The sequence below is a fragment of the Arvicanthis niloticus genome, chromosome 2 (assembly GCF_011762505.2).
Source record: "Arvicanthis niloticus isolate mArvNil1 chromosome 2, mArvNil1.pat.X, whole genome shotgun sequence".
Taxonomy (NCBI): Eukaryota; Metazoa; Chordata; class Mammalia; order Rodentia; family Muridae; genus Arvicanthis; species Arvicanthis niloticus.
The window spans coordinates 87,497,539-87,519,831 of NC_047659.1; the positions used below are offsets into that span (position 1 = coordinate 87,497,539).

General features: G+C 39.7%; 1 long non-coding RNA gene across 1 annotated transcript in view; it reads left to right on the forward strand.

The window, feature by feature from the left end:
* The window catches only part of LOC143441399 (uncharacterized), a 30,041-nt gene extending 7,956 nt beyond the window's left edge, over window positions 1-22,085 (forward strand). The window contains exons 2-3 of the long non-coding RNA XR_013108753.1: window positions 11,958-12,034; window positions 12,116-22,085. This is a non-coding gene — a long non-coding RNA (uncharacterized LOC143441399). The remainder of the gene's footprint in view (window positions 1-11,957; window positions 12,035-12,115) is intronic.
* The last annotated feature ends 208 nt before the right edge of the window (window positions 22,086-22,293 follow it).

The window sequence follows — 22,293 nt, forward strand, 5'->3', positions numbered from 1 at the left end:
CACGCGTGTATAAATGTCTTGGAGTCATGTTTGTGCGTTACCTCCTCCCCCCTCTTAACGCACTCTCTAAGGCAAGGGCGTGGAGCGATCGCCCCCAGAGAGCTGTGTTTATTCTTTAAAAAAAAAAAAAAATCTCTCAGCTATGTATGACAAGTGTTACTTGAAGATAGTCATCGGCCTTCTCCAGATACTTCCAGGTTTGCCGTAATGATCTGCAGAAGAGAGCTGCCATCACTTTCTCACTTCCCAAGGTGTTGGCGGAACTCAGATCGAGGGGAGAGTGGCTGCAATGCTTAATTGCCAAGGGGAGGGCGGGGAGCCGCCCGGGACCCTGGCGGGGGTAGGAGAGGTAAGGAGCCACCCAGGAGGTCTTTCTGGACGCTGGACTCTGCAGTTGGAGAATATTTGGACAAGGTATGATTGCCTCCCGCCTCCCACCTCTCTCTTCCAATGCCTTTGGGAAGAAGTGATACCCTTGTGTAACAATTAGCTCAGACAATAAAAATAATTGGAAAATCAGTTGGAATTTCTGAGTTTTTAATTACGTTTAATTTTGCACTAAGCCGTAAAATTACGAATGCCCCTCAATTAAACACTTTCCTCTTGCAAGCGTTTAACAACAATTATTCCTTATTCAGTCTGAATGTGAGTCACAAATGGTGCTTTTCCACATCAAAAGGACGTCCTTCCACGTTACCTTTTAGTCATAAGAGGATTAATTCCTATAATTAGAGGGATAAATATGTGCATAAATATCTTACTCTCTCCTTTACAACAACAACAACAACAACAACACTTTCACTGTGTAGGAGACCTGGTGGGCGAGGGAAGGGAAGGTGTTGCTGATGTTAAGATGTCGGCTTTGGCCAGTGATCCTTTTCTGCGTGCGCGCATCAGGGAACTGGAAGGACACGCGCACTCACACTCAGGAACGTGCTCGGGTAGAGCAGCAGGTCCAAAGCTGGGGCTGCCAGGGCCAGCTCGGAGTCCAGCCGAATTCTTCTAGACTACAATCCATATCCCACTTTCGCCTCTGGCCGGCGCAGCAGGACTTCATTCTGATCCGTGCCCGGGTCCCTATGAGTGGAAGTCCCTACCCTAAGCCGGAGCTTGACTTTTCAGGCTGCAAATAAAAATTGAGCATGACCTTTTAAAACTCCAGTGTGAATATCTCATTTACCTAATGACTTTATGTCACCTACGGAGAAGGTCAATTTCCTCTTAACCTTTCCCCTGCTGCTGCAGTAAGCATTCTTCCCTAATCAATGGTGGCTCGAATGATCAATTCCCATTTTATGATAGCTGACAAAGTCAGGCTAGAGGCGGGGTGAGACCGCGCTGTTGTCTTGGCCAGGACAGGGGCTTCGGTACGCCCAGCACCGCCCGGCGCCTCCCGAGGCTGCTCTCCTGCGAGTTCAGAGACCTTGGCAAACTTCCCTCCCCCCACACGCCGCCGAGACTTCTGAGTTGTCACTAATCCGAACCTGAAATTCACCAGAGCCCCTTCGGTTACCGACAACGATCCCCGCTGCTGCCGGTCCTCCCCCTCCTTCCTCTCCCGAGCGCTTTCATTTCTAAGTCTGCAGACAGGATTGACCGACCCTAAAGAGAACGCGTTACTTTTATTTTTCGAGATTAAAATAATCTCCTTAGTCTTTACTGTGATTCTGTCAGCTCCTCCAGGTTAACTTCTCGTAAACAAAGCAACAAGAGCCTAAGGGCCAAGGACCTCCCCCCCAACCCCCCAAACACACACACACACACACACACACACACACACACACACCCTACACCCCACTGTATCACATTACATCCGGTTACCCTAAAGGGTGTGTATTAGACATTACTTTTTTGCCTCTAAGTTATCCATGCCTTCCTCAAGTTTGAAGAAACAAGGAAGCAAATTACTAAATAAAAGCTAATTTGGAGTAAGTTTGCAGCTCTTCATCTTTGTGAGTGCAAGCCGATCACCTCCCTCTTCGATGCTCCCCAACAGCAGCTGACTTTCACACACACAGGGCCTGTTTGAAATAGGGCTCTCTCTCTCTCTCTCTCTCTCTCTCTCTCTCTCTCTCTCTCTCTCTATCTCTCTTTTTCTGTGTGTGTGTGTCCCTCTCCCTTCCCCCCTCATTCATTTACTCATTCATTCATTCGTTAATGTATTCACTTTACATCCCGGATCACAGCTCCTATCCCTCCTCTCCTCACAAACCTCTTCTCCTATTCCCCCCACTCCTCCAAGAAAGGGAAGTTCCTCATGGGTACCAAGTGACTCTGGGACAGCAAGTCACAGCAAGACTAAGCACGTCCTCTCCCATTGAGGCTGGCCCAATAACGTAGTCCAGTTAGGGGAAGGAGATCCAGTGTCAGGCAAGAGAACCAGAAAACCCCCACTCCAATTGTTAGAGGACCCATGGGTAGACATAGCTGCTGCATGTCTTCTACAACTGTGGAGAGGTTCTAGGTCCAACCCCTCCATGCCCTTTGGTTGGTGGTTCAGTTTCTGTGAGCCCCATGGGACCAGTTTAGGTGACTCTGTAGGTTTTCCTGTGATGTCCTTGACCTTTCTGGCTCCCTCAATCCTAGGATTGAAGTAAAGATTTCTTGGCAGGATTCTCCACAGATAGCTAAAATTCACCTATTTCACCCCAAGCCCATTTTCGCTGACTCCAAGACCTGCAGAAGCTACTGAGTATTTCCAAACGGTTTGTAAAATCTTGCCTAGCTAGGATTCAATTGCAGGAAACTCACTGTTCTGGGAAAAAGATGTCCTGTGAGCAGGGTTTGGGGTAATTTCCCCTGAGGAGCCAATTCCTCAGTTCTATACTGACCAACTAGTTACAACAGAAATGTCAACTACTTAGATTTCTATTTGGCCTGATCTACCTATGGAGACACTCTTTGAAAAGGAGTATAAATTACCCTGCTAACTCAAAGTATCTTGTTACTTGTGGGCATATATTTTGCCAAAAATCTGAAAGTATTTGAGACAATCAAATGAAAGTGTAACTCTTGCACTGTATATCTCCATTCTGATCTATGAACAAACAGGAGATAGGATAGGAGTTCAAGGTGGGTCATTAATCATCCTAGCCCTGTTCCTCATGGCCACTCTTGGCTCAGACCCATCCATGATGCTGGGCTGTAGCCACTCAGAGGTAGCCAGAACAAGCCAAACTCAAGTACTGACCTGGGCAGATAGCTAGTAGTCCCCAGTCTTAGTGCTTATTGTGATCCATACAGGGAAATCTGTAAGTCTTGCTGTGCTGGATTCTGGGTTGAACTGGTCAAAAGGCCCATAAAACCCTAGTTGCACTTGGGCTTTTAGACGATTTGTGTCACATTCCAGACTGAACCAAACCGCAACTTATCTGTGGGTCAGAAAGTGCTTGTACTGGAAGCTTCTCGTGACTAAGAGAACTCAGTGGGACTTTTTATTTATATTTGACAGATAGAGAAACAGATAGATAGGGGATGAGCCCCTGACCTCAGATAATTATTAAGTCTTTCCTCTTCAGCAAATTTAATTCTCACATGAAGAGTAATTAACAAGGTATGATTACTTATTCTGAGAATTTCCTTTTCTTAACAGCTTTTACAGGGATGTTGAAGAATTTGCTCGAAAGTCATTTCTGGTTTCATTGCATTTGAACATCTTGCATTCTTTCTATTTCTTCCTCAGTCTCCTTGAACACATTGAGCATAGTCTTGGCCTGCATTCTAATCTAGTGTGCCCACGCCATTCCCATCCCAATAGAGAGCAAAGCTGTGCTGTAGCCCCTTGGCCATAGGATGCATTCCAAGATGCCCCATGGATGCCTGAAGCCATGGACAGGGCTGAACTCTGCTCGATGTGCTGTTTCTTCTACCTACTTATCTATAATAAAGATTAATTTATAAATCAAACACTGATAGAAAATGACAGCAATAACAAAAGAGAGAAGTTATAAAAAATATGCTATAGCAAAAAATTCTTAAAATTTATGAATCATTTAGTTCCTGACTTTCTCACTTCATGTCCTGGGACTGTGGTTGACCATGAGTAATTAAAATGGCAGAAAGCGCGCCCTCAAATAAGAGTTATATACTGTCATATAAGCAGGGGAGCTGTTTTCCAAATTAAAAGTTCTTAATTTGGAGATCAGTGTTGAAGGAAGATTTGAAAAAATAAATAGTAAAAACATAGTTTCCTCCCTTCATCCCTATGAGCTTCTCATTTGTGATTATAAGTCAAATTAAGTGTCAAGAGGCAAGCCACAGCCCTGGAATGGGAAAACTGGTCACACAAACCACTAGCTATTCCAAGGTATACGAGGCAAACCTCACACCTCCATCTCATTCAAGCACCTTCTAGGCTGAACGAATCTGTCACTTCTGAGGGTTTTTGGGATCTCAGAACAAAAAAGATCTGGAGAAACTGAGGGGACTCGAGTGTGACCTGGATGCAGGTCCTGAGTCTGAACCCAGATTTTTTTTTTTTTTTTGTAAGTCACCTAAGTTCTTTCCTTCAAATTGAGGCTTAAGACTTTTACATCTTTATGGGATTTGGTAATGTGATTTAATATATATCTACAAAGTGTGATGGTCAAATCAGGGCAAATAGCACTTCCATATCATCAAATATTAATAATTTCTGAATGCTAAAACTTTTATATTCTTCTAGCTGCTTTGAAATGTACCACTCATTGTTGAAAGCCATAGTTTACCCTATTGTGCTTCAGACAACCAGGATGAGTTCCACATATCTAACCGTGCTGTGCAAAGTGGGAATTTCTGATTTTGTTGGAAACCCAATTGTGTCATGTGACATTTTTCCGGAGGCTGTCTTATGAGAGGAAGATTGCTGAAGCAGAATCCCACTTCACTTTGGTTTTCCCAGATTTCTTTCCAGAGCCTCTCCCTCTGCTCTCTCCAGTTTCCAGAGATTACTGTTCCTCTCTACTCTTGATTGACACCAGCTTTTCACCTTTTCATTTTCACATCACGTAGTATTAATTGATTTGTATCTGGCTTCTTTCATGCAATGCAATGACCTCCAGTTCCTTATATGTTGTTACAAATGACAAAACTTTACTTTTCTCTTATGGTGGCATAATACACACACACACACACACACACACACACACACACACACACACACACCACCACCACTTCATAGTGTCCTGTATTTTCTTCACCCATCCATACATCAATGTTCACCTTGGTTGGTTTGACAACAGGAAATTGTAAATAGTACTACAGTAAATAAGGGAGTGTAGAAACCCAATGGCTATGATAAAATGATTTAATTTCTTTTGGATAGATGCCTAGCAGTACAATTGCATGAACTCAGAGATATGCCTGTCTCTGCCTCCTCACAGCTAGGATTAAAAGAGCACACCGCCTTGCCGAACTCTTAATAATATTAAGCTTATTATTTGAAACTTTTATAGGAGTGAATACTGTATTTTGATCATATCCACCCCACTTTCTCATCTAAACTCCCTGTAGATTTCTCCCAACATTCTCTCTTCCAACTTCATCTTTCATTTTTTTGTTCTTTTTCCTTCCTTCCTTCCTTCCTTCCTTCCTTCCTTCCTTCCTTCCTTCCCTCCCTCCCTCCTTTCTCTTTCTCTCTCTCTCTCTCTCTCTCTCTCTCTCTCTCTCTCTCTCTCTCTCTCATAGTTTACTGAATTCAATTAGTGCTGCCTATGGATATAGGGCCATCCACTGAAACATGGGCAGCCTACCCATGATCACATTACCAATGTGAAAAGACTGTCAATGAATTATCAGTTCATTCAAAAGAATTATCAATGAGAAAAGACTGTCTTTCCCACAGCAGCCATTAGCTCTCAACAGCTGCCAGCTAGGAGTGGCAAGTTGTGAGCCTCCCCAACATCTGTGCTGAAATTACGACTGGCTTGATCTTGTGAGGGTCTCCACAGTTGCTGTGATTTCATGAGTGCAATAGTCATGTCTAATACAGAAGACAGCATGTCATGGCACGTTCTCCATCACCCGACTCTACATTCTCTCTATCCCCTCGTCTCAAATGTTCTCTAGGCTTTTGATATATGTACACATATATGTGTAGGGGTGCTGATATAGGAGTCTCCTTTAGGGCTGAACACTTAGTCATTTATTCTTAGCATTTTGACCAGTTATGAGTCTCTTCATTGACCACTGGCCCACTAGAAGAGAAGCTTCTTTCCCTAAGGTTGAGAGCAGTCCAGCTTCTATTTTGACAACAGGGCAACTTAGCAGAGTAACAATAAATTGCCACCTGGTATCTACAACCACTCCAGCTGTAGGCTTTTGACCAGGTTTGCAGTAACAGTCTTACATTTCTTTGTGTAGAACACAGGCCTCAAATACAATCAGAAAGTTGTTGGTTACACCATAACAATCATGCCACTCTTATAGTAGTGTATGAATCTTTCCGAAGAAGTCAGTATTGTGTTGAGGCCCGAGCAAAATGTTGAGGCCCGAGCTGTCCCACTTTGGGGCGGCCTAAAATGTTGAGGCCCTCTCCACTCCGCGCTTGGCGGCCACTGTATCCCGGCCCAAGCTGCTGCTCTGGTCCGAGGGTTCAGCAAGAGAGAGAGTGAGGACGGACTCGAAGAATGGAGACCAGACAGAGTCTGTTTCAATCCCAATTATTCTTCAGTCTCTCTTCCTAGTCCAAGTGCCAAATCCTAAATTCCTAATTCCTAGTTCCTAGTTGTACTCCTCCTAGTTCCTAGTTGTACTGAATCTGGTACTCAATCCGTTCTCTTCCGAGTGTCTAATGTCTACTCCTACTCCTAGTGTCTGAATCTCTGTTACTCCAAATTGTTCTCTCTAGAGCCAAGTGTCTTCTACCTAATGTCAAGTAATCTGTTGCTTTCTCTGTCTGCCTCTAGCCTTTTATATGTCTCACTTCTAAACCATGACTTCAGGTCACGCCTTTAATCATGCCCTTAGATCTTGTCTCTAAATCTAATCTCTAAGTCACACTCTTAAGTCACACACCTTTAATCTCACACACCTTTAATCTCACACACCTTTAATCTCACACACCCAAGGAAGGTCCTGGGTATCCAAAGCAAGATGTTATCAGAGTGTGCTCAGCTGTTGTAGGCTATTGTAATCCAAGTCTCATGTCAGGGTATATGGCTCAAGATGGCTGCAAAGCTGATAGCCGCTTTCTGCTAAAAGTCGGCCCCCAACAGTATTGCAGTACATAGGGTTCAGTGCTGGATAAGGTCATTGGTGTTTTCATTCTCCCAGTGGCCTGCATAGACCTTTCAGGACTATGAAAGCCCGCCAAAGAAAAGGAGTTTCTTAGTCAGTTTAAGGTTGATTTCTTTATGCTCTGCAGTGAAACTATGTGAGGCCTTCAGCAACATAGTCTAGTTCTCATGGGTAGTATTCTATTTTGTTTTGGAGACTTATGGAATCTCCCTGATCAATAGGGACCTCATATGAAGTCATCCTATGCCAGACACTGAGACTTGCAATTAATAATGCATGATTTCTTAGTGCAGCTTTGTGCACTATGAATGTTTGCTATTGTTCTGTCTTTTTGATGACAGATGTTCTAACTGGAATGTTGTATCTCATTGTAGTTTTAATGTTCATCTCTTTGAAGATTGATGATATTTAGCATTTTTTTCACATAAATTTTGACCACGTATGTGATATATTTTGAGAACTTTCTATTCGGATCTTTGGCTCATCTTTAACTAGTTTGTATGTTTATCTATCTATCTATCTATCTATCTATCTATCTATCTATCTATCTATCTATCATCTGTCTGTCTGTCTGTTTTAGACAAGGTCTCTCTATATAGCTCTAGCTGTCCTGGAACTCACTATGTAGATAAGACTGGTCTCTAACTCAGAGATCTGAGTGCTTCTGACTTCAGAGTGTTGAAACTACAGGTGTTTACTATGATATAATTTTACTCCATACAAGTTAGTATTTTGCCTGCATGTATGTCTGTGTAATACTTGTATGCCTAGTGCCCAGATATGCCAGAAGAGGCTGTCAGAGTCCCATGGAACTAGTATTACAAGTGGTTGTGCTTAGCAATTTGGGTGCTGGAAGTTGAACCTGGGTCCTCTAGAAGAGCAATCAGTGTTCCTGAGTGTTGAGACATCTCTTCAGTTTCTGTTGTTGTTTTATGCTACACATGTAAGGTTTCTTATATATTCTGCATGCTAATCCCTTGCTGGATAATGAATTTTCAGATATATTTTCTTAATCCTGCAGGTTGTTTCCTTTGCTGTGCAAAAACATCTTAGCTTAGCTTGTCTCCATTTATCTTTATATGTCTGTTTCATGTCACTTTCTAATGCTTTGGATATCAATAACCTGAAGCAAGTGAAATGGAAGTTTCTGGATATGTCAGGTGATGCAGGCTCGACTCATGTGGTGTTTTGCTGATACAGACTCATGTATTGTTTTGCTGAGAGAAGACCCCTGGGATGATACGTGATGTTTAGAGAGAGTATATATAAGTCTTAAAGGACAGTGACTGTGTGATTGCACAGCCAGCTTTGCAATGCTTTGTTGGTCTCTGTCTTTCTCTTTACTTCCTTGAGAGAGGCAGGGCAGACAACTTCTCCTGGCATCCCCACTGGTCTTGGTTTCTCCTGCTAACTCCTGCTGATTTGATAAAGGCCTGGAAGTTTCTGCTGGGTTGTGCCACTGCTCCTGATTCATGTTTGGTATTCTGACACCACTGGATTGGACAGCTGGTACCCTACAATGGAGGTTGGAATCACCTCAAGGAACTACTTCTAAACGGGTTCCCATCTCTGTGTCGTTTTTACCATCTTTTCTCCCCTACCTTTGGATGATGGGGTAGAAGGGAGGTTGAAGCATTTGTAAACCCTTTTTTAAAAAAAATGCCTGCAGACAAGAAATCCTGACATCATCTCACATTGCTGGACAACCTACATTGGTTCCTCAACACTCTCTTTACTTTGTCCTTCTAGTTTTCTGAGCCTAGGGTTGGCATGAATGGTTTCAGAATTCTACAGTAGACATGTCTTCCTTTTTACCATGTCCAGAATGGGTCAGGTTTGGTTATTGATTCCTAGGGTCCCAGTGCGCTGGTTGCATATCAAACCTCATAATACTCTTTCTGGGTTCGGGTAACCAAGTCCTTCTCTGTCTTTGGGGCACCATACTTCCCCTTGTGACTTATGTAAAACCCTGCTAACTCTAGTTCTTTTCTTTATTAAGTTCTCAAATTACTCAGCTTGATGTTGCACCATCTGCTTACTGCTGGACTCTGGTATACATGTTGTGTTTGAAGGATTAACATTAATATATATATATATATATATATATATATATATATATATATACAGTTCCTTGCATTTAGCAAAAGTTTAATAAATAAGATACCATGTTATTTTTACAATCATTATTTGGTACAACTTTCTTATTTCATATGTGAGGAAATTAAGCCCCAGAGCAGTCAATTAATGCATTCTAGGCCTAATTAACTAAAAGCAGTAACAACCCAGGGACTAAATCCCTTGACTGTGGACTCAAGATCACTGTCTTTTTGAGTATCCATGTTGGGGGTCCTTTTTTCATAGGTGCAAGGAAAGGAGGGGATGAGCTAGGGTCAGAGGCACATGAGACAACACTTTCCAACTACCAGTAGCTTTGTCTCTACTAAATTACTGTCGAAATAAAGTATGTCTTGGCAATTTAGAACCCAGTGATTTCACAATGGGTAGAACAGGTATGCAACAGGGTGAGAGATGCATGCCTGACAGGTTAAAAACAAATTTATGAGCACATATTGGAAGTTTTACCAGAGAGCATAATAACATATAAGGCATATATGTTCCAGACATATAAGACACAGCAGCATTAGTTTTCAAATAAAGGCTGAATTGGAGATTAGCAGCACGGGTTACATAGACACTTCATAATTCTTTAGAAAACAATGATATGGGAGGAACGCCTCTAAGGAACACAGCACCAAATCCCAGCACACAGGCACGGGGCCATTTGATCACACTAATAAGGTGATGGAAATTATTTACTCATCCGTTCCTATTTTAATGCAACCACTCAATGAAATGCTGAGTTTCTTTGTTTCTCAAGAACACGTATGGGTGTTGACATATGAAGAGTGATTAAATGCACTTTTGGATTCAACAAGGGAAGTAGAGGTAGGTGTATACACAGACTCTGGGAAGAAGCAAGGTAGAACTATACCAAGCCTGCTATGGGAACCTTGAGGAGGCTGTGTAGAGAAAACGAGAGCAGAGGAGACGTCCTGGGAATGGTCTAAGCAAAGAGCAATGCCTCTCCACCCAACTGCAGTTTAGTCCTCTAAATCCTTCCACATTATCAGTGAGACCAACTTATTAATATTTAGCTTTTTACTAACCTTAGTATTAGTAATAAAATAAAAGTGTAACATTGCAATTTTTTCTCTACTGCAGGCAGGTTGGCTGGAGTATATGTGGAACTGAGAAAAATTTAAATAATGTTTCCCTTGGTGACTGGAGTGTATAATAGGAAAACTGGGCTAAATTTAAAAGGTGATATTATACACAGACTCCGTGGAAAATGTCACCTTACAAAAAGATTGCATTAGCGTACTATAGCAATTAGGTCTTATTTATATAGTAAGTTGGGCTAAGCTCAGCACAGATATAAAGATATAGCTTAAAAAATGATTTGGAACTTATGCCTGGAGAGGAATTATAAGTCAGGACTGTTTATTTCTGAATCCAGGATGCATTTGTACACAATTAAACATGTTAATAAAAATAACACAATCTGAATCAGTTCTTTCTACATACTCTTTACAAAATCGATCACTTCCATCCCAACTGTGATTTATGTCTAAGTCTGACTTGCTTGGCCCTTATGGTGATACCCAACTCTAATGATTTTCCAGACATTCAGATCTCAAAGTAATAGAGCCCTAGTAGGTACTCACTTCTGCTGCTTTTGTCCACTGGCCTTAATTGTCTCAGCTTGCTTCTCTGTTTTCGCCCCATCCCACATCTCAAAAGCCATCTTTAGTCATTAATTGCACATTAATTAAATGTGCATATATGTCCATATGTATTATGCATGTGTTCTTCTATTTTAGCTACCAACAATTATCTCTACAACCTGGAACTTAAATTATCTTTTCGTCTCTTAAGTGTAAAGAGTTAGGTTTTTCTTTCTCCTAATCTGTCGTGTATGTTCTCAGCCTCTCTTACAACTTACTATTCTTTCATCATTGTGACTTTGTGTCTTTTTGCTTTTGATTAGTTTCTGTCAATTCAGAAGACATAGTTGAGTTGCTTGTCTTCTACCCAATAAAGCACTAAGAAGCATATTTACATTTTCTTTTATTAAAAAATTCAAATTACATTTGTGTGTGTGTGTATGTGATAAGTGGGACAGGACATGCCACAGCACCTGTATGAAGATCAGACTACAACTTGCTGAAGTCAGTTTTCACTTTACATAAGGTGGGTCCTGGCAATTAAACTCGGGTCCTCAAGCTTGGTGGTAAGTGCCTTTACCTACTGAGCCATCTCACCAGCCACTTTTCATCTGACCATTATCTCCACCATCTTGTCTGCTTCCTCATGTTATTATTATTTTTAAGTTACTTATTTTTAAAGCTTTGTTTATTTTGGTTTATGTGTGAATGTTTTACTTGTATGGAAATCCATACACAACGTGCATGCCTGGCATCCATAGAAGTCAGAAGAGGGTATTGGATTCCTCAGAACTGGAGTTATAGATGGTTGTGAACTGTCACGTGAGTGCTGAGAACCTAACCAAGGTCCTCTCCAAGAACAGCAAATGTTCTTAACTGTTGAACCATTTCTCCAGCCCCTGTGATGTTACTGTTTTAAATGCCAGTCAATGGTGTTTTTACTTTTGTTTTTAGTGTAGTGTTTTTCATACAGAGAAATGTCTACAAGCTTCAGCTGAATCTTGAATGTCTTTCCAGATTCCATGTGCTGATCCCTGGGATAGATGACACTACTAGGAAGTAATGAGACCTTTAAGAATTGAGCCTGAGGGGAGGTTGGTATGTTCTCGGGGAGCTCTTGAGGGAAATGCTGAAACTCCAAACCGTTTCTCCATTCTTTATTCTTTTCCTCGCAGAATGGTTTTCTTCTGCCATGTGCTTGTGCCTTGATACGCTACTGTTTTGCCACAGGAGAAAAGCAGTAGAGTTGCCGGATATGAGGACAAAATTGTCAAAACTGTAAGCTAAAAGTGTGCCATCCCTTTTATAAATTAAGTATTTCAGGTAATTTGTTACAGTAATGGGAAGCTAGCACAATCAATAAATATGTAACTGTGATTTATATAGATATATATTTTATATACATTTATTTTTATATAAACTCTTGTAATAACCACCTTCGGGAATGAAGTAATTGTTTGTTATTTCTTCGAAATCGGAATTAATTTCCTAGAATTTACAAACAAAACAAAACAAGCTGAAGGCTACACACATATTTAAATCAACATCCCTAAGAGATTCTCTCACATTTTGAGTGTTCTGAGATATCCCCAGGAGAGCCTTCACCTCCAACCTCAGTCATTTTTGGTTTCTTTGGCTGAAGAATTCGTTGCCGTAGGAAGTGTTCCTGTGTTTATATACTTCACCTTTGCTGCCCGAGCTTCAGTGATCCTTGGGAGCTGCCTGCTTTCTGTGGAGATTCACTGTTTTAGAGGAGCCCCTTTCCTCCCTCCGTTACCTCTGTCTCTTTCTCTTCCCTTCATTTCTCATTCCTCTCTTCCATTTCTCCTTTCACTACAAGCTGTTCAGCACCGTCTAACTTGTTCTCAGATTTCTATTTCATGCCTCAACTACACCAAGGATTTCTGGCATGAGTTTTCTCAATTTTCTCTTCTCCACAGTCTTTGTTACTCTCTACTCCTCAGTCACGGTGTTAATGATTTACATGTCCACTGATTATTCCCCTACTTCTGTTTTAAGTGATATACCTGTCACAGAGAAAAATGTATAGATGTTGCAGGAGTATTTGTGAACCAACTACCCAGTGAAGGAGAGAGTGTTTCCTATAGCCACGAGCTTTTAGAAATCTTTTGTCATCTGTTTTTTCTGCTGGAGTAAGTACATCTGTCCTAGTCAGTAGTTGGTCAGTGTGTGTAACACTGAACTATATATTAAATTTCAAATAAATGATCTAAATTACATATAGCATATGTTATATGTTATTAATATATTGGCCTGTGTATACACATAGAGTCACACATAGATTCAATCAATCACTGATGGAAAATATTTTAGAGACTTATTTGTGTGTGTGTGTGTGTGTGTGTGTGTGTGTGTGTGGTGGTGGTGGTAATGGGAGGGGTTATACAATGTGTTCATTGGCCAGCTGAGGCCACAAGAGAGTGTCAGATCCCATAAAGCTGGAGTTACAGGTAAGTGTGAGCTGCCCAGTATGGGTGCTGAATTCATGTCTTTTGCAAAAGCAGCAAGTTTAACTGTTGAGCCATGAGCCAATTCTCCAGCTCCTCAGAAGGAAACTATTTTTTTTAAAACATTGAACAATACAGATGATGTATTATCTTTCTCCCGTGTTATTGTTCCCCAAATAATGCACTATAACAAGTATCCACAAAGCATTTACATTGTGTTAGGCTTTATAAGCAATATAGAGCTGATAAAAAAAAATGTATGGGAGGCATTTGGGAGGCTGAAGCTAGTAGAACCCAAGGTGGAAGCTGGTCTAGGATAAATAGCAAGTTTGAAGTCAACTTGTGCTTTGTAATAAGACCTTGCCTCAAAGGGGGAAAAACATTGAAGCATGTTCCTAAAAGTTACACATGTATGTATATATGTAGAGATACACACATATACATTTATCTGTTTTTATGTGTGCATGGGTGAATGAGTTGAGGTCAAAGAAAAACTTTTAGACTTAGTTTTCTCTTTCCACCATGTGAGTCCTAGAGATTGAACTCAGGTCTTCAGGTTTGACAGCAAGCACCTTTAACTGCTGAGCTATTTTGCTGGCCCTACCACATGTTCTACAGAAGACTTGAGCACCCCTGTATTCTAACATCTAAAAGGAATCCTGAAAGCAATTAATTCCCTGAAAATATTGAGGAAGATTATATTTGTATTGCATGATATTCCTAAATAATATATTGCATTTTTGCTTTTATTTTTAAAGCGCATCTCGTCTAAATTCATCTTTCTAGATTTTGGTTTTCATTCAACATTGCATTTTTAATATTAAATTTGTGTATGTGTGCAGCTGTAATTAATTCTCTTCAGTTTCTTCTTGGCATTTCTTTGTGTAAAAATAACACAATTTATTTATTTTTCCCTCTTTGGGCTGTTGCCATTTTGTTATTGATACTATTATAAAGAGTCCCGCTGTAAGCATTCTGGTAAGTGCCTCTTGAAGTTCACATGCAAAGATTTTCATAAACTCAGCATATAAACTGAGCTTCACGCTGTCTGATTCTGGATGTTCAAATATGCCCCTTTCCAAGGTAGAATAATCAGTTTCTAGATGACTGTACTATTTTTTATTGGTACTAATGCATAACACACACATTTATATGATGTATATCTGCTCACATCCTCTTCTTTAACAACGCTTGGCTCTTCTGTGTCCCCTTTTATCTGTTTCCCAGTGAGGGAGGTGTTCACTGTCATTTTAAGCATCCATTTCCTAAATCATAAATGCCTTCTTGTGACTCATCATTGCTCCTCTGTAACGACTCTATTTGTGCATCTCCTCCATTTCTCCACTGACGTTTCTTTTTATTACCAGCTTTATAAATTGTATGTCAAAAATATCTTCTCCCACTTGGCTTCTTTTCCTTCTTCTCTTCTTCCCCCTTCTTCTCCTCCTCTTCTTCAATTTGCAAAATGTTTTGATGAACTTAACTGTTAAATTTTACTACAGATTAATACATCTACATATTTTCTTATGGCTTATGTTGTTCTGTAAATAAAGTGTTTTGTCTTCTGAGGTTATAAAGATAGACTCTCTATTAAATTATTTAACTCCTAATTGCATTTTCTTTTCATTTGACCTAATCTATTACCAATAGAGGATTTCTTTTTATGTATAAAAACACAATATATTTTCTATACAATCAACTTGCCAATTCCATTGCTTACTTGGTAATTATTTAATTCCTTTTATAATATCAGTTTGTCTGTAAATTCTGTTCCCTGAGTGCTCAATTTGTGCAAATAATAGTATTACTGTCTACATACAATGGCTCTTTCTCTATTTCTTTCTTTTCTTCCTTCCTTCCTTCCTTCCTTCCTTCCTTCCTTCCTTCCTTCCTTCCTTCCTTCCTTCCTTCCTGCCTTTCTTTCTTTTTCCTTTTTGGTTTTCTTTCTTTTGACTTTTCCTTCACCCCTTCCCCTCACCCCCCTTTTCTTCTTGCCTTATCTAGGACCAGATCTCCAGGACAAGTCTGAAGAGAGGAATTCCTACGTAGAACACATCATTATCTCATGCCTCCCTTCTCTCCATTACAAATGCTATTTACTGCAGCGAACTGATAAGGATCTTAATCAGACTGAGGAATTTCACCCCCACTCCATGCCCAATTTACTAAGATCTTAATGTTTTAAATGAATGCTAAATGTTGTCAGTTTATTCTCCTTTATGTAATAAGTTAATTTTCGTCTACTTTCACTGTGATATTATTTCCAGTCTTTTTAATATTAGACTGCACCTATGTATTTCAGCTGGATCTACTAGCTTATTAGAGTACTGTAATGCATAACTAGATTTGGCTAATATTACTTTGCTTCTGAGTTTTAAATTTTTGTTGCTGTGAGAAAGGAGCTGGTCATTTCTCCATTTCTCTTTTCTTTAATGTTATAAAAGAATCATCATTGCCTAATTTTGGTTACAGGATTTTATCTTCACACACAGAATTATACTTGAAGATTTTTTCCCCCAGTTTGTTCTCAGACAAAAAAATATCTGATTAAAATGATCAGTTTCTTAAAAATATTTAGTGTTCCTTTCTGAAATAATACTGGAATTCTTTCAAAGAAAGATTCTTAATCTCCTTTTCAATTTATTTAAGAATTATTAGCCAACAACACACATCTACTTTTCTTTTTAGTCATGTTCTGTTACATAACTTACTTAATATTAATCTGTTCATCTTACTGGATTTTAACTCCTTGCATACTGAAGCATATTATTCTACTAATGCTATATTTTAAATGTCTATTGTGGATTTTAGCCTAATACTCTATACAGTTTTGAAAACAGTAGAATTCTGTTTACAAAAAAGGCCAGAGGCTTCATTTTCTGTCTTAAAAAAGTTAAAACAAAAACAAAAATAAACAAACAAAAAAACAAACCATAAAGGTGAACCTTAAAGCATAGGTAGTTTCTCATGGAGATTAACTAAGCTTCAACAACTTACCCCACACATTAAATTTTGTAATGTATTCATTCATGCAAATTTGAAGAGGTTCTACACCTAAGAAGCAGATGCTAAAAAGAAAAAGCCTGGGGGTCAGATGACTTGCCTTTTGTGGTATGATCCTAGGCAGGGCTCTGGAATTACATATGGCTGGCCCCTTAGATAATATCAAAGAGTGTCTCCAGACCTGTGGTTCTACGAATTTTAGACAATAGAGAAGTACCTGGTCTCTGCTTTACTGACTGTTCAAAGGCAGACTGTCTCTGTAACCCACAGAAGATTAACTCATAGATAGCTTGGGGCTCACAGGGTAGAGGAAGTACAAACTGCTTCAGCATTATGGAGACAGTTCATTGTCTCACTTAGTTGAGTGTTTCTTATTTTGACCATTCAGCCCATATCTAGGTTTCAAAGATATAAAACAAACTTGGTCTGTTCTTTTTATATAAATGAAAGATTAAACTTGAGAGCCTTCACATATCTTAAAATTATATATAGATGATTACATTCAGCAGTTGGAAATAGAAACAGGGAACTCCAAAACAACAATTAAAAAAAAATTCTTCATTGGTGATTGTGTGCCATCATTTTACTTTGAGTTGGGATTTTAAGAAAACCAAGAAAACTTATGTACATGATGAATTGTAAGTGCCTGCAGACTGTAGTCTGACACCAGGTGACAGAATCATAGCAGAAGTGGCTCTGAATTCCACCTCTACAAAGACAGGTAGGACATTTGAGTTCTGTGAGCTGTTAAGAGATTGGGGAAATCCTGAAGGGTCTGCTCAGAATGTTATATTCTATTTCAAAAAGACTTACACTTTGTGGCAATGTGGCTGTAGAGACACCAGAGATGTGGAGATGGAGCTGAGGAGATGCTCACAGCAGAGGCTGAAGCAGGTGCTGCGTGCCTACACATGCATGGAAACTCATACACTGGATAATACTCTTTAGGTTGCCTTCCTGAATCACTTTGAATATTTTTTGGCTTCCAGAAGTAGAAAACCCTGATTTGCTTAAGTCATAACAACAACAACAACAACAAAAAGTTATTCATTGATAAGAGCTGAGGCAGGTGCTATCTCCTTCCCATCCCTTCTCTTAGCACTGACCTCTTCTATGTATCAGGTTTATCCTTGGCTGGAAGCCAGGTAGCTACAGCAGGTCTGAGGTTTCCATTTTCTTGTAACTACACTGGGAGAAAGTGTTTCTCTTCCTCTGAATGCTGTAGTTGGGTGCTATTGTTAGAGACAGAGAGAAGTGGGGAACAGACAAAGACACAGACAGAGTGGGGGTGGAGAGAGACAGTCAGAGAGAAAAAAATGATAGATGGATGGATGGATGGATAGTTGGATAGATGGATAGATAGATAGATAGATAGATAGATAGATAGATAGATGAAAAATGATAGTGTGAGAAAGTCAGGGACAGAAAGCGATGGAGCAATAAATACTGAGAGATAGATCAATATATATATATTGAATATATATATTCTCTATATATTGATCTATATATATATTGAATATATATTGATTATATATAATAATAAATAGACGATGGATGATAGATGGCAAATAGTAGGGACAGTGAGATGGAGAGACAGAGAAAAGTAAGAGGTAGAGATAGATAGACAAATTCATGATAAATGATAGAGTGGGAGAGTCCCAAGAGCAGCATCATTAGGAGGAAGGGTCTTGCCCTGAAGTAGGGCATTTGCTTTAGTTGTATTAATGACACATAGCAGAAGCTTGGAATAGATTTTAAGAAGACAAATTATATTCATTCTAAAATATAATTAACTAGAGACTAGGCACATTTTCCGGTAAAAATTAAGCTTTAGGGACAGCTGTTCTGCGGTGAACATTGACCAGGTGCCAGTTAGTCTGCTAAATCTTGCATTTGAATAATCCCACTTGATTTTCATAACAATGTAAGGTACCCCTCCACCCTGTTCCCCAGACCATGTGATCCAGTCTTTCTAAGTGAGAGCATCTCACTCTGACTTACATATCAAGCCAGCAAGAGTATACTAGAACAAGGGAGCATAAAGCTAGAATCCTTGTCTTTAGAAGTTTTCTGCTTCGGAGGGAGAAATGTTCTCAATTATAGGTGAAAAATTAGGCTGTATGTAATAAACTGTTTAGTTACAGGTACAGTCACAGTATACTCAAAGGTGGCTTGAGGAAACAGGATAGATCTGTGTTTGATTTTCAAAATTAGGGGCATAACAATGATATCAACAATCACACAGAAAGAGATAAAGTCAAGAAAACATTATGAACATTTTTATACAAAGAACATTCATATAAATGGGAATAAAATATCATAACAGCAAAACACTTTCTTGTGATAAAAACAAGGCAAGGGGCTGGAAGGACTTTCACCAATTTCTATCACATGCTGCTCTTACCAAGGGCTTGAGTTCAGTCCTCTGCATCTACACCAGACTCACAATCATCTCTAACTCCATCTACAAGGATCTGATGCCCTTCTCTGGCCTCTGCCAGCATCTGTGTACACACACACACACACACACACACACACTTAAAAATAAAGTATATTTTAAAATCATTATAGAAAAGATTAGTAACTTTTGGAATGATTCAGCTTTACTTAGGAAATACTTCTAATAGAGAAACAATTGAGCGGGAAAGTTGGAGAGACCACTCTGTGGGGGAAGCACTTGCTTCAGAAGCTTGAGGACCCTAGTTCAGACCCCTAGAGCCCTAACATCCCAGTGTTCTTTTGGCAAGAAGAGAGGAAGGAGCACTCTCTGGCCAGCTAGCCTCACTTGTGCATCGGTGAGACAGCTACAGACCCTTTCTCTAACAAGCTGCAAGATGAAAACTGACACCTAAAGTTGTCTTCTGGCCTCCTCTGGCCTCTGCCAGCATCTGTACACACACACACACACACACACACTATGGCATTGTAAACCTATTAGTTTTCTATTTTAGCTACTGGCTACTGGCATAAAAGAGATTTCTATATTTGCATATATATTTTGGCAGCACAGGACATTTACTTGCTTGGATTTTCTTAGAAATCAAGACCGAATCCAGAAATCAGTTATGAAAGAGATGTTCTTAACTCCATTTTTTTTTCCTGTCATACAACACTTTCCGTTTGTCCTCAAACAGGTTTTGCAAGAAAGAAGCTGTTTGTTTCTTAGGCAGGTGGCTCCCTTTGCTGCAGTTGGAGAGCGTCAATCATCACTGACAACCTGCAATACCCAGTCCTGGGTGTCTCCTCCAGCTATCGCTGTCTGAGACTTTTAAAAGGGATGTGTAGTCCTCTTAGGTCCCTGTTTCGTGCATTCCACACGTAAGTGGAAAAGTTTATCCGCACTGACATGAAGAGCTCCATTCAACTGGAACTTTTTGTTTTTCTACAACAAATAATCCTTTCTTTCTATTTTGTAATGCTTGGGCTCATCTACAAATTTTTGGACTGTTTCTTAGACTTGCATAGTCCAGCAAAACTGCCCCCCCACCCCCGCACCACCCAAATTAACATCAATCAGCAAGTGTATGCTATTTTTAATATCAAAGACAGGTTGTTGGAATGAATGGACTTTCGATGTAAAGACAGAGGGCTGGAACCAAGAAGAGTCATTCATTAATCACTCCCTTTGTTTTTAAATGGACTTGCTATGCTTTAAAAATTGTATTATTTTAGTAAAACAATCTACAAATAAATACAAAACAAAAGGGCACGTGTTAGGGGGACATATTGAAAGGAAGCATGCGTACCAAAAAGATAAGTGCAAATTGGATTTGAATATTCATGAGTCACAAATCATTGACAGTTTGAAATAATGCAAAACAGCTTTATAAATGAGGTTAAGGCAAAGGACATCAAAGAAATGCATCTTTAAATCAATAGAAATTTGATTGTGTATGTACTTGTAAATTGTGGCTACAATGTTTGTGACATGGGAGAAAAAAATACTGTGTATCTCTGATGAAGGGGGAGGACACATAAATATTCCCTCTGTATATTATATTTTTGCAATTCATCATGTGCCTGGAGCCAAGCCAGGTAGAAAGTGGTTGGACATTGTACTTTCTGCCCAAGAAAGAGTTTCCTTGTGCAGAAATCAAGTTTCAGGCCTCTGCCTGGAGAGTCTTCATTTGCTCTGCTAAAAAGACTTAACTGTACAACCATTTGTTCAGTTGAATCCTTAGGCAGAGGTACCATACCTAGCATCGGAGAATGACAGCTTTAAATCCTTCATGAGAAAAAGCTCCCACCAGAGAGCACCTATCTTAGAGAATACATTACTACTCAGAAGGGCAAAGAAGAAATACAAGCACTGAGAACAGTTTGTAAGAATCTCTTGATAACAAAGCAAGAGCATTGGATAACAATGACAAAAAATATGTTGAAATAATCGGAATTGCAAAATGTAGGCAACTCAGCAGTTCAAATGGAAATGTTTTTGTTTTGCTCAGCAGTGACTACTCACTTGCAGGACCTTGATAGAGGATAGAGAACATTTAGCCTGTGATTGGAGTGATATTTGAGACAGTATGACTTAGAAACCAAAGCCATATTTAGAGACTGTATTAAAGCAGGGACACTTCTCAGTTAAGTAATTTCTCTTAGAACCTTAACTTGGATGATCTGTAAGATGTGGAGAATTTCTCTCCTCAGTAAATGTCTTTTTCATGGTCTGTCTCGTTTTCTTGGATGATGGGTAAAGTGGGTGACACACATGAGAATCACGGTGCACATTGTATTAATTTGGAAAAGGCTGCTGAATGTGGCCAGCTTAGAAAATTCACCTCTATACCTTTGCTAGGCCATCCTTTAAGGCAGATGTTTAAATTCAGGAGGTACAATCCAGCTGAGACAGAACTTGAGAGAGAGATACTCAGCATTGTCTCCAGTTTGCTGCCTTGTAGGGAAGGAAGCTAACATGGCTTGCACGGTAGCCATAATCAAGGACGGCCACGAGTTCTGAAACCAATAAAAACAATCATCTCTGGAGAGAAGATTCAGTGGGTAATAGTGCTTGTATGGAACCATGAAAACTTGAATTTAAATCTCTAGCACCATGTGAGAAGTTAGGAATGGCTGTGTAACCTATAATGATTGTAACCATTGTAATCATGGCCTGTAACCTCAGCATTGGGAGACAGAGGTAGATGGAGCTCAAATCCCAGGAAGTTCTCTGGGTAGCTACTCTAGCCAAAATGGTCACTTTCTGGTTCATCGAGAGACCCTTAAAGGAATAAGGCAGAGAGCAATAGAGGAAGACACTTAATGTCCTTCTTTGAATGTCTTCCTCTGGCCTCCATATGCTTGCCTGTAGATTCACCTGTCTGTACCATTTACATACACAACATACACATAAGTATACCCGTCAAAATAGAAATTAAATAAAAGGTTAACAATTAATGAAATAGCTTTCAAAAGGTCACTATATAGCCAAGGATGGCCTTCCACAAGTGCCTTTCTTCTCTACCTATCAAGTGCTAGGATTATAGGTCAGCCCTACATAGCCAGTACATGCAGTGCTGGAGACTGAACTTTGGACGTCCCACATACTGAGCAAGCACTATACGGTTGAGCTACATCTCCAACCCCTTTAATATCTTTATTGAAGTCTGAAATTATAATGTCCTAGCACCAACTCAGATATGTTTATATTGTCTTTGTAGGTCATTACATGTCAGATTTGTTATATGACAAGAAGTCTCTTATCTTTTCAAATATATTAACTCATTAACTTTGGAAAAGAAAATGCCTTTGATACCTTCTTCATAAAATGTTTTGTCCTAATATTGGTACCTATCAACATAAATAACAGACTATCTTTAACTTTGGTTAGCCTCAATATTTGACCTAAGAGTTTTCAGCATCAGGAGCAAATATCTTGTACT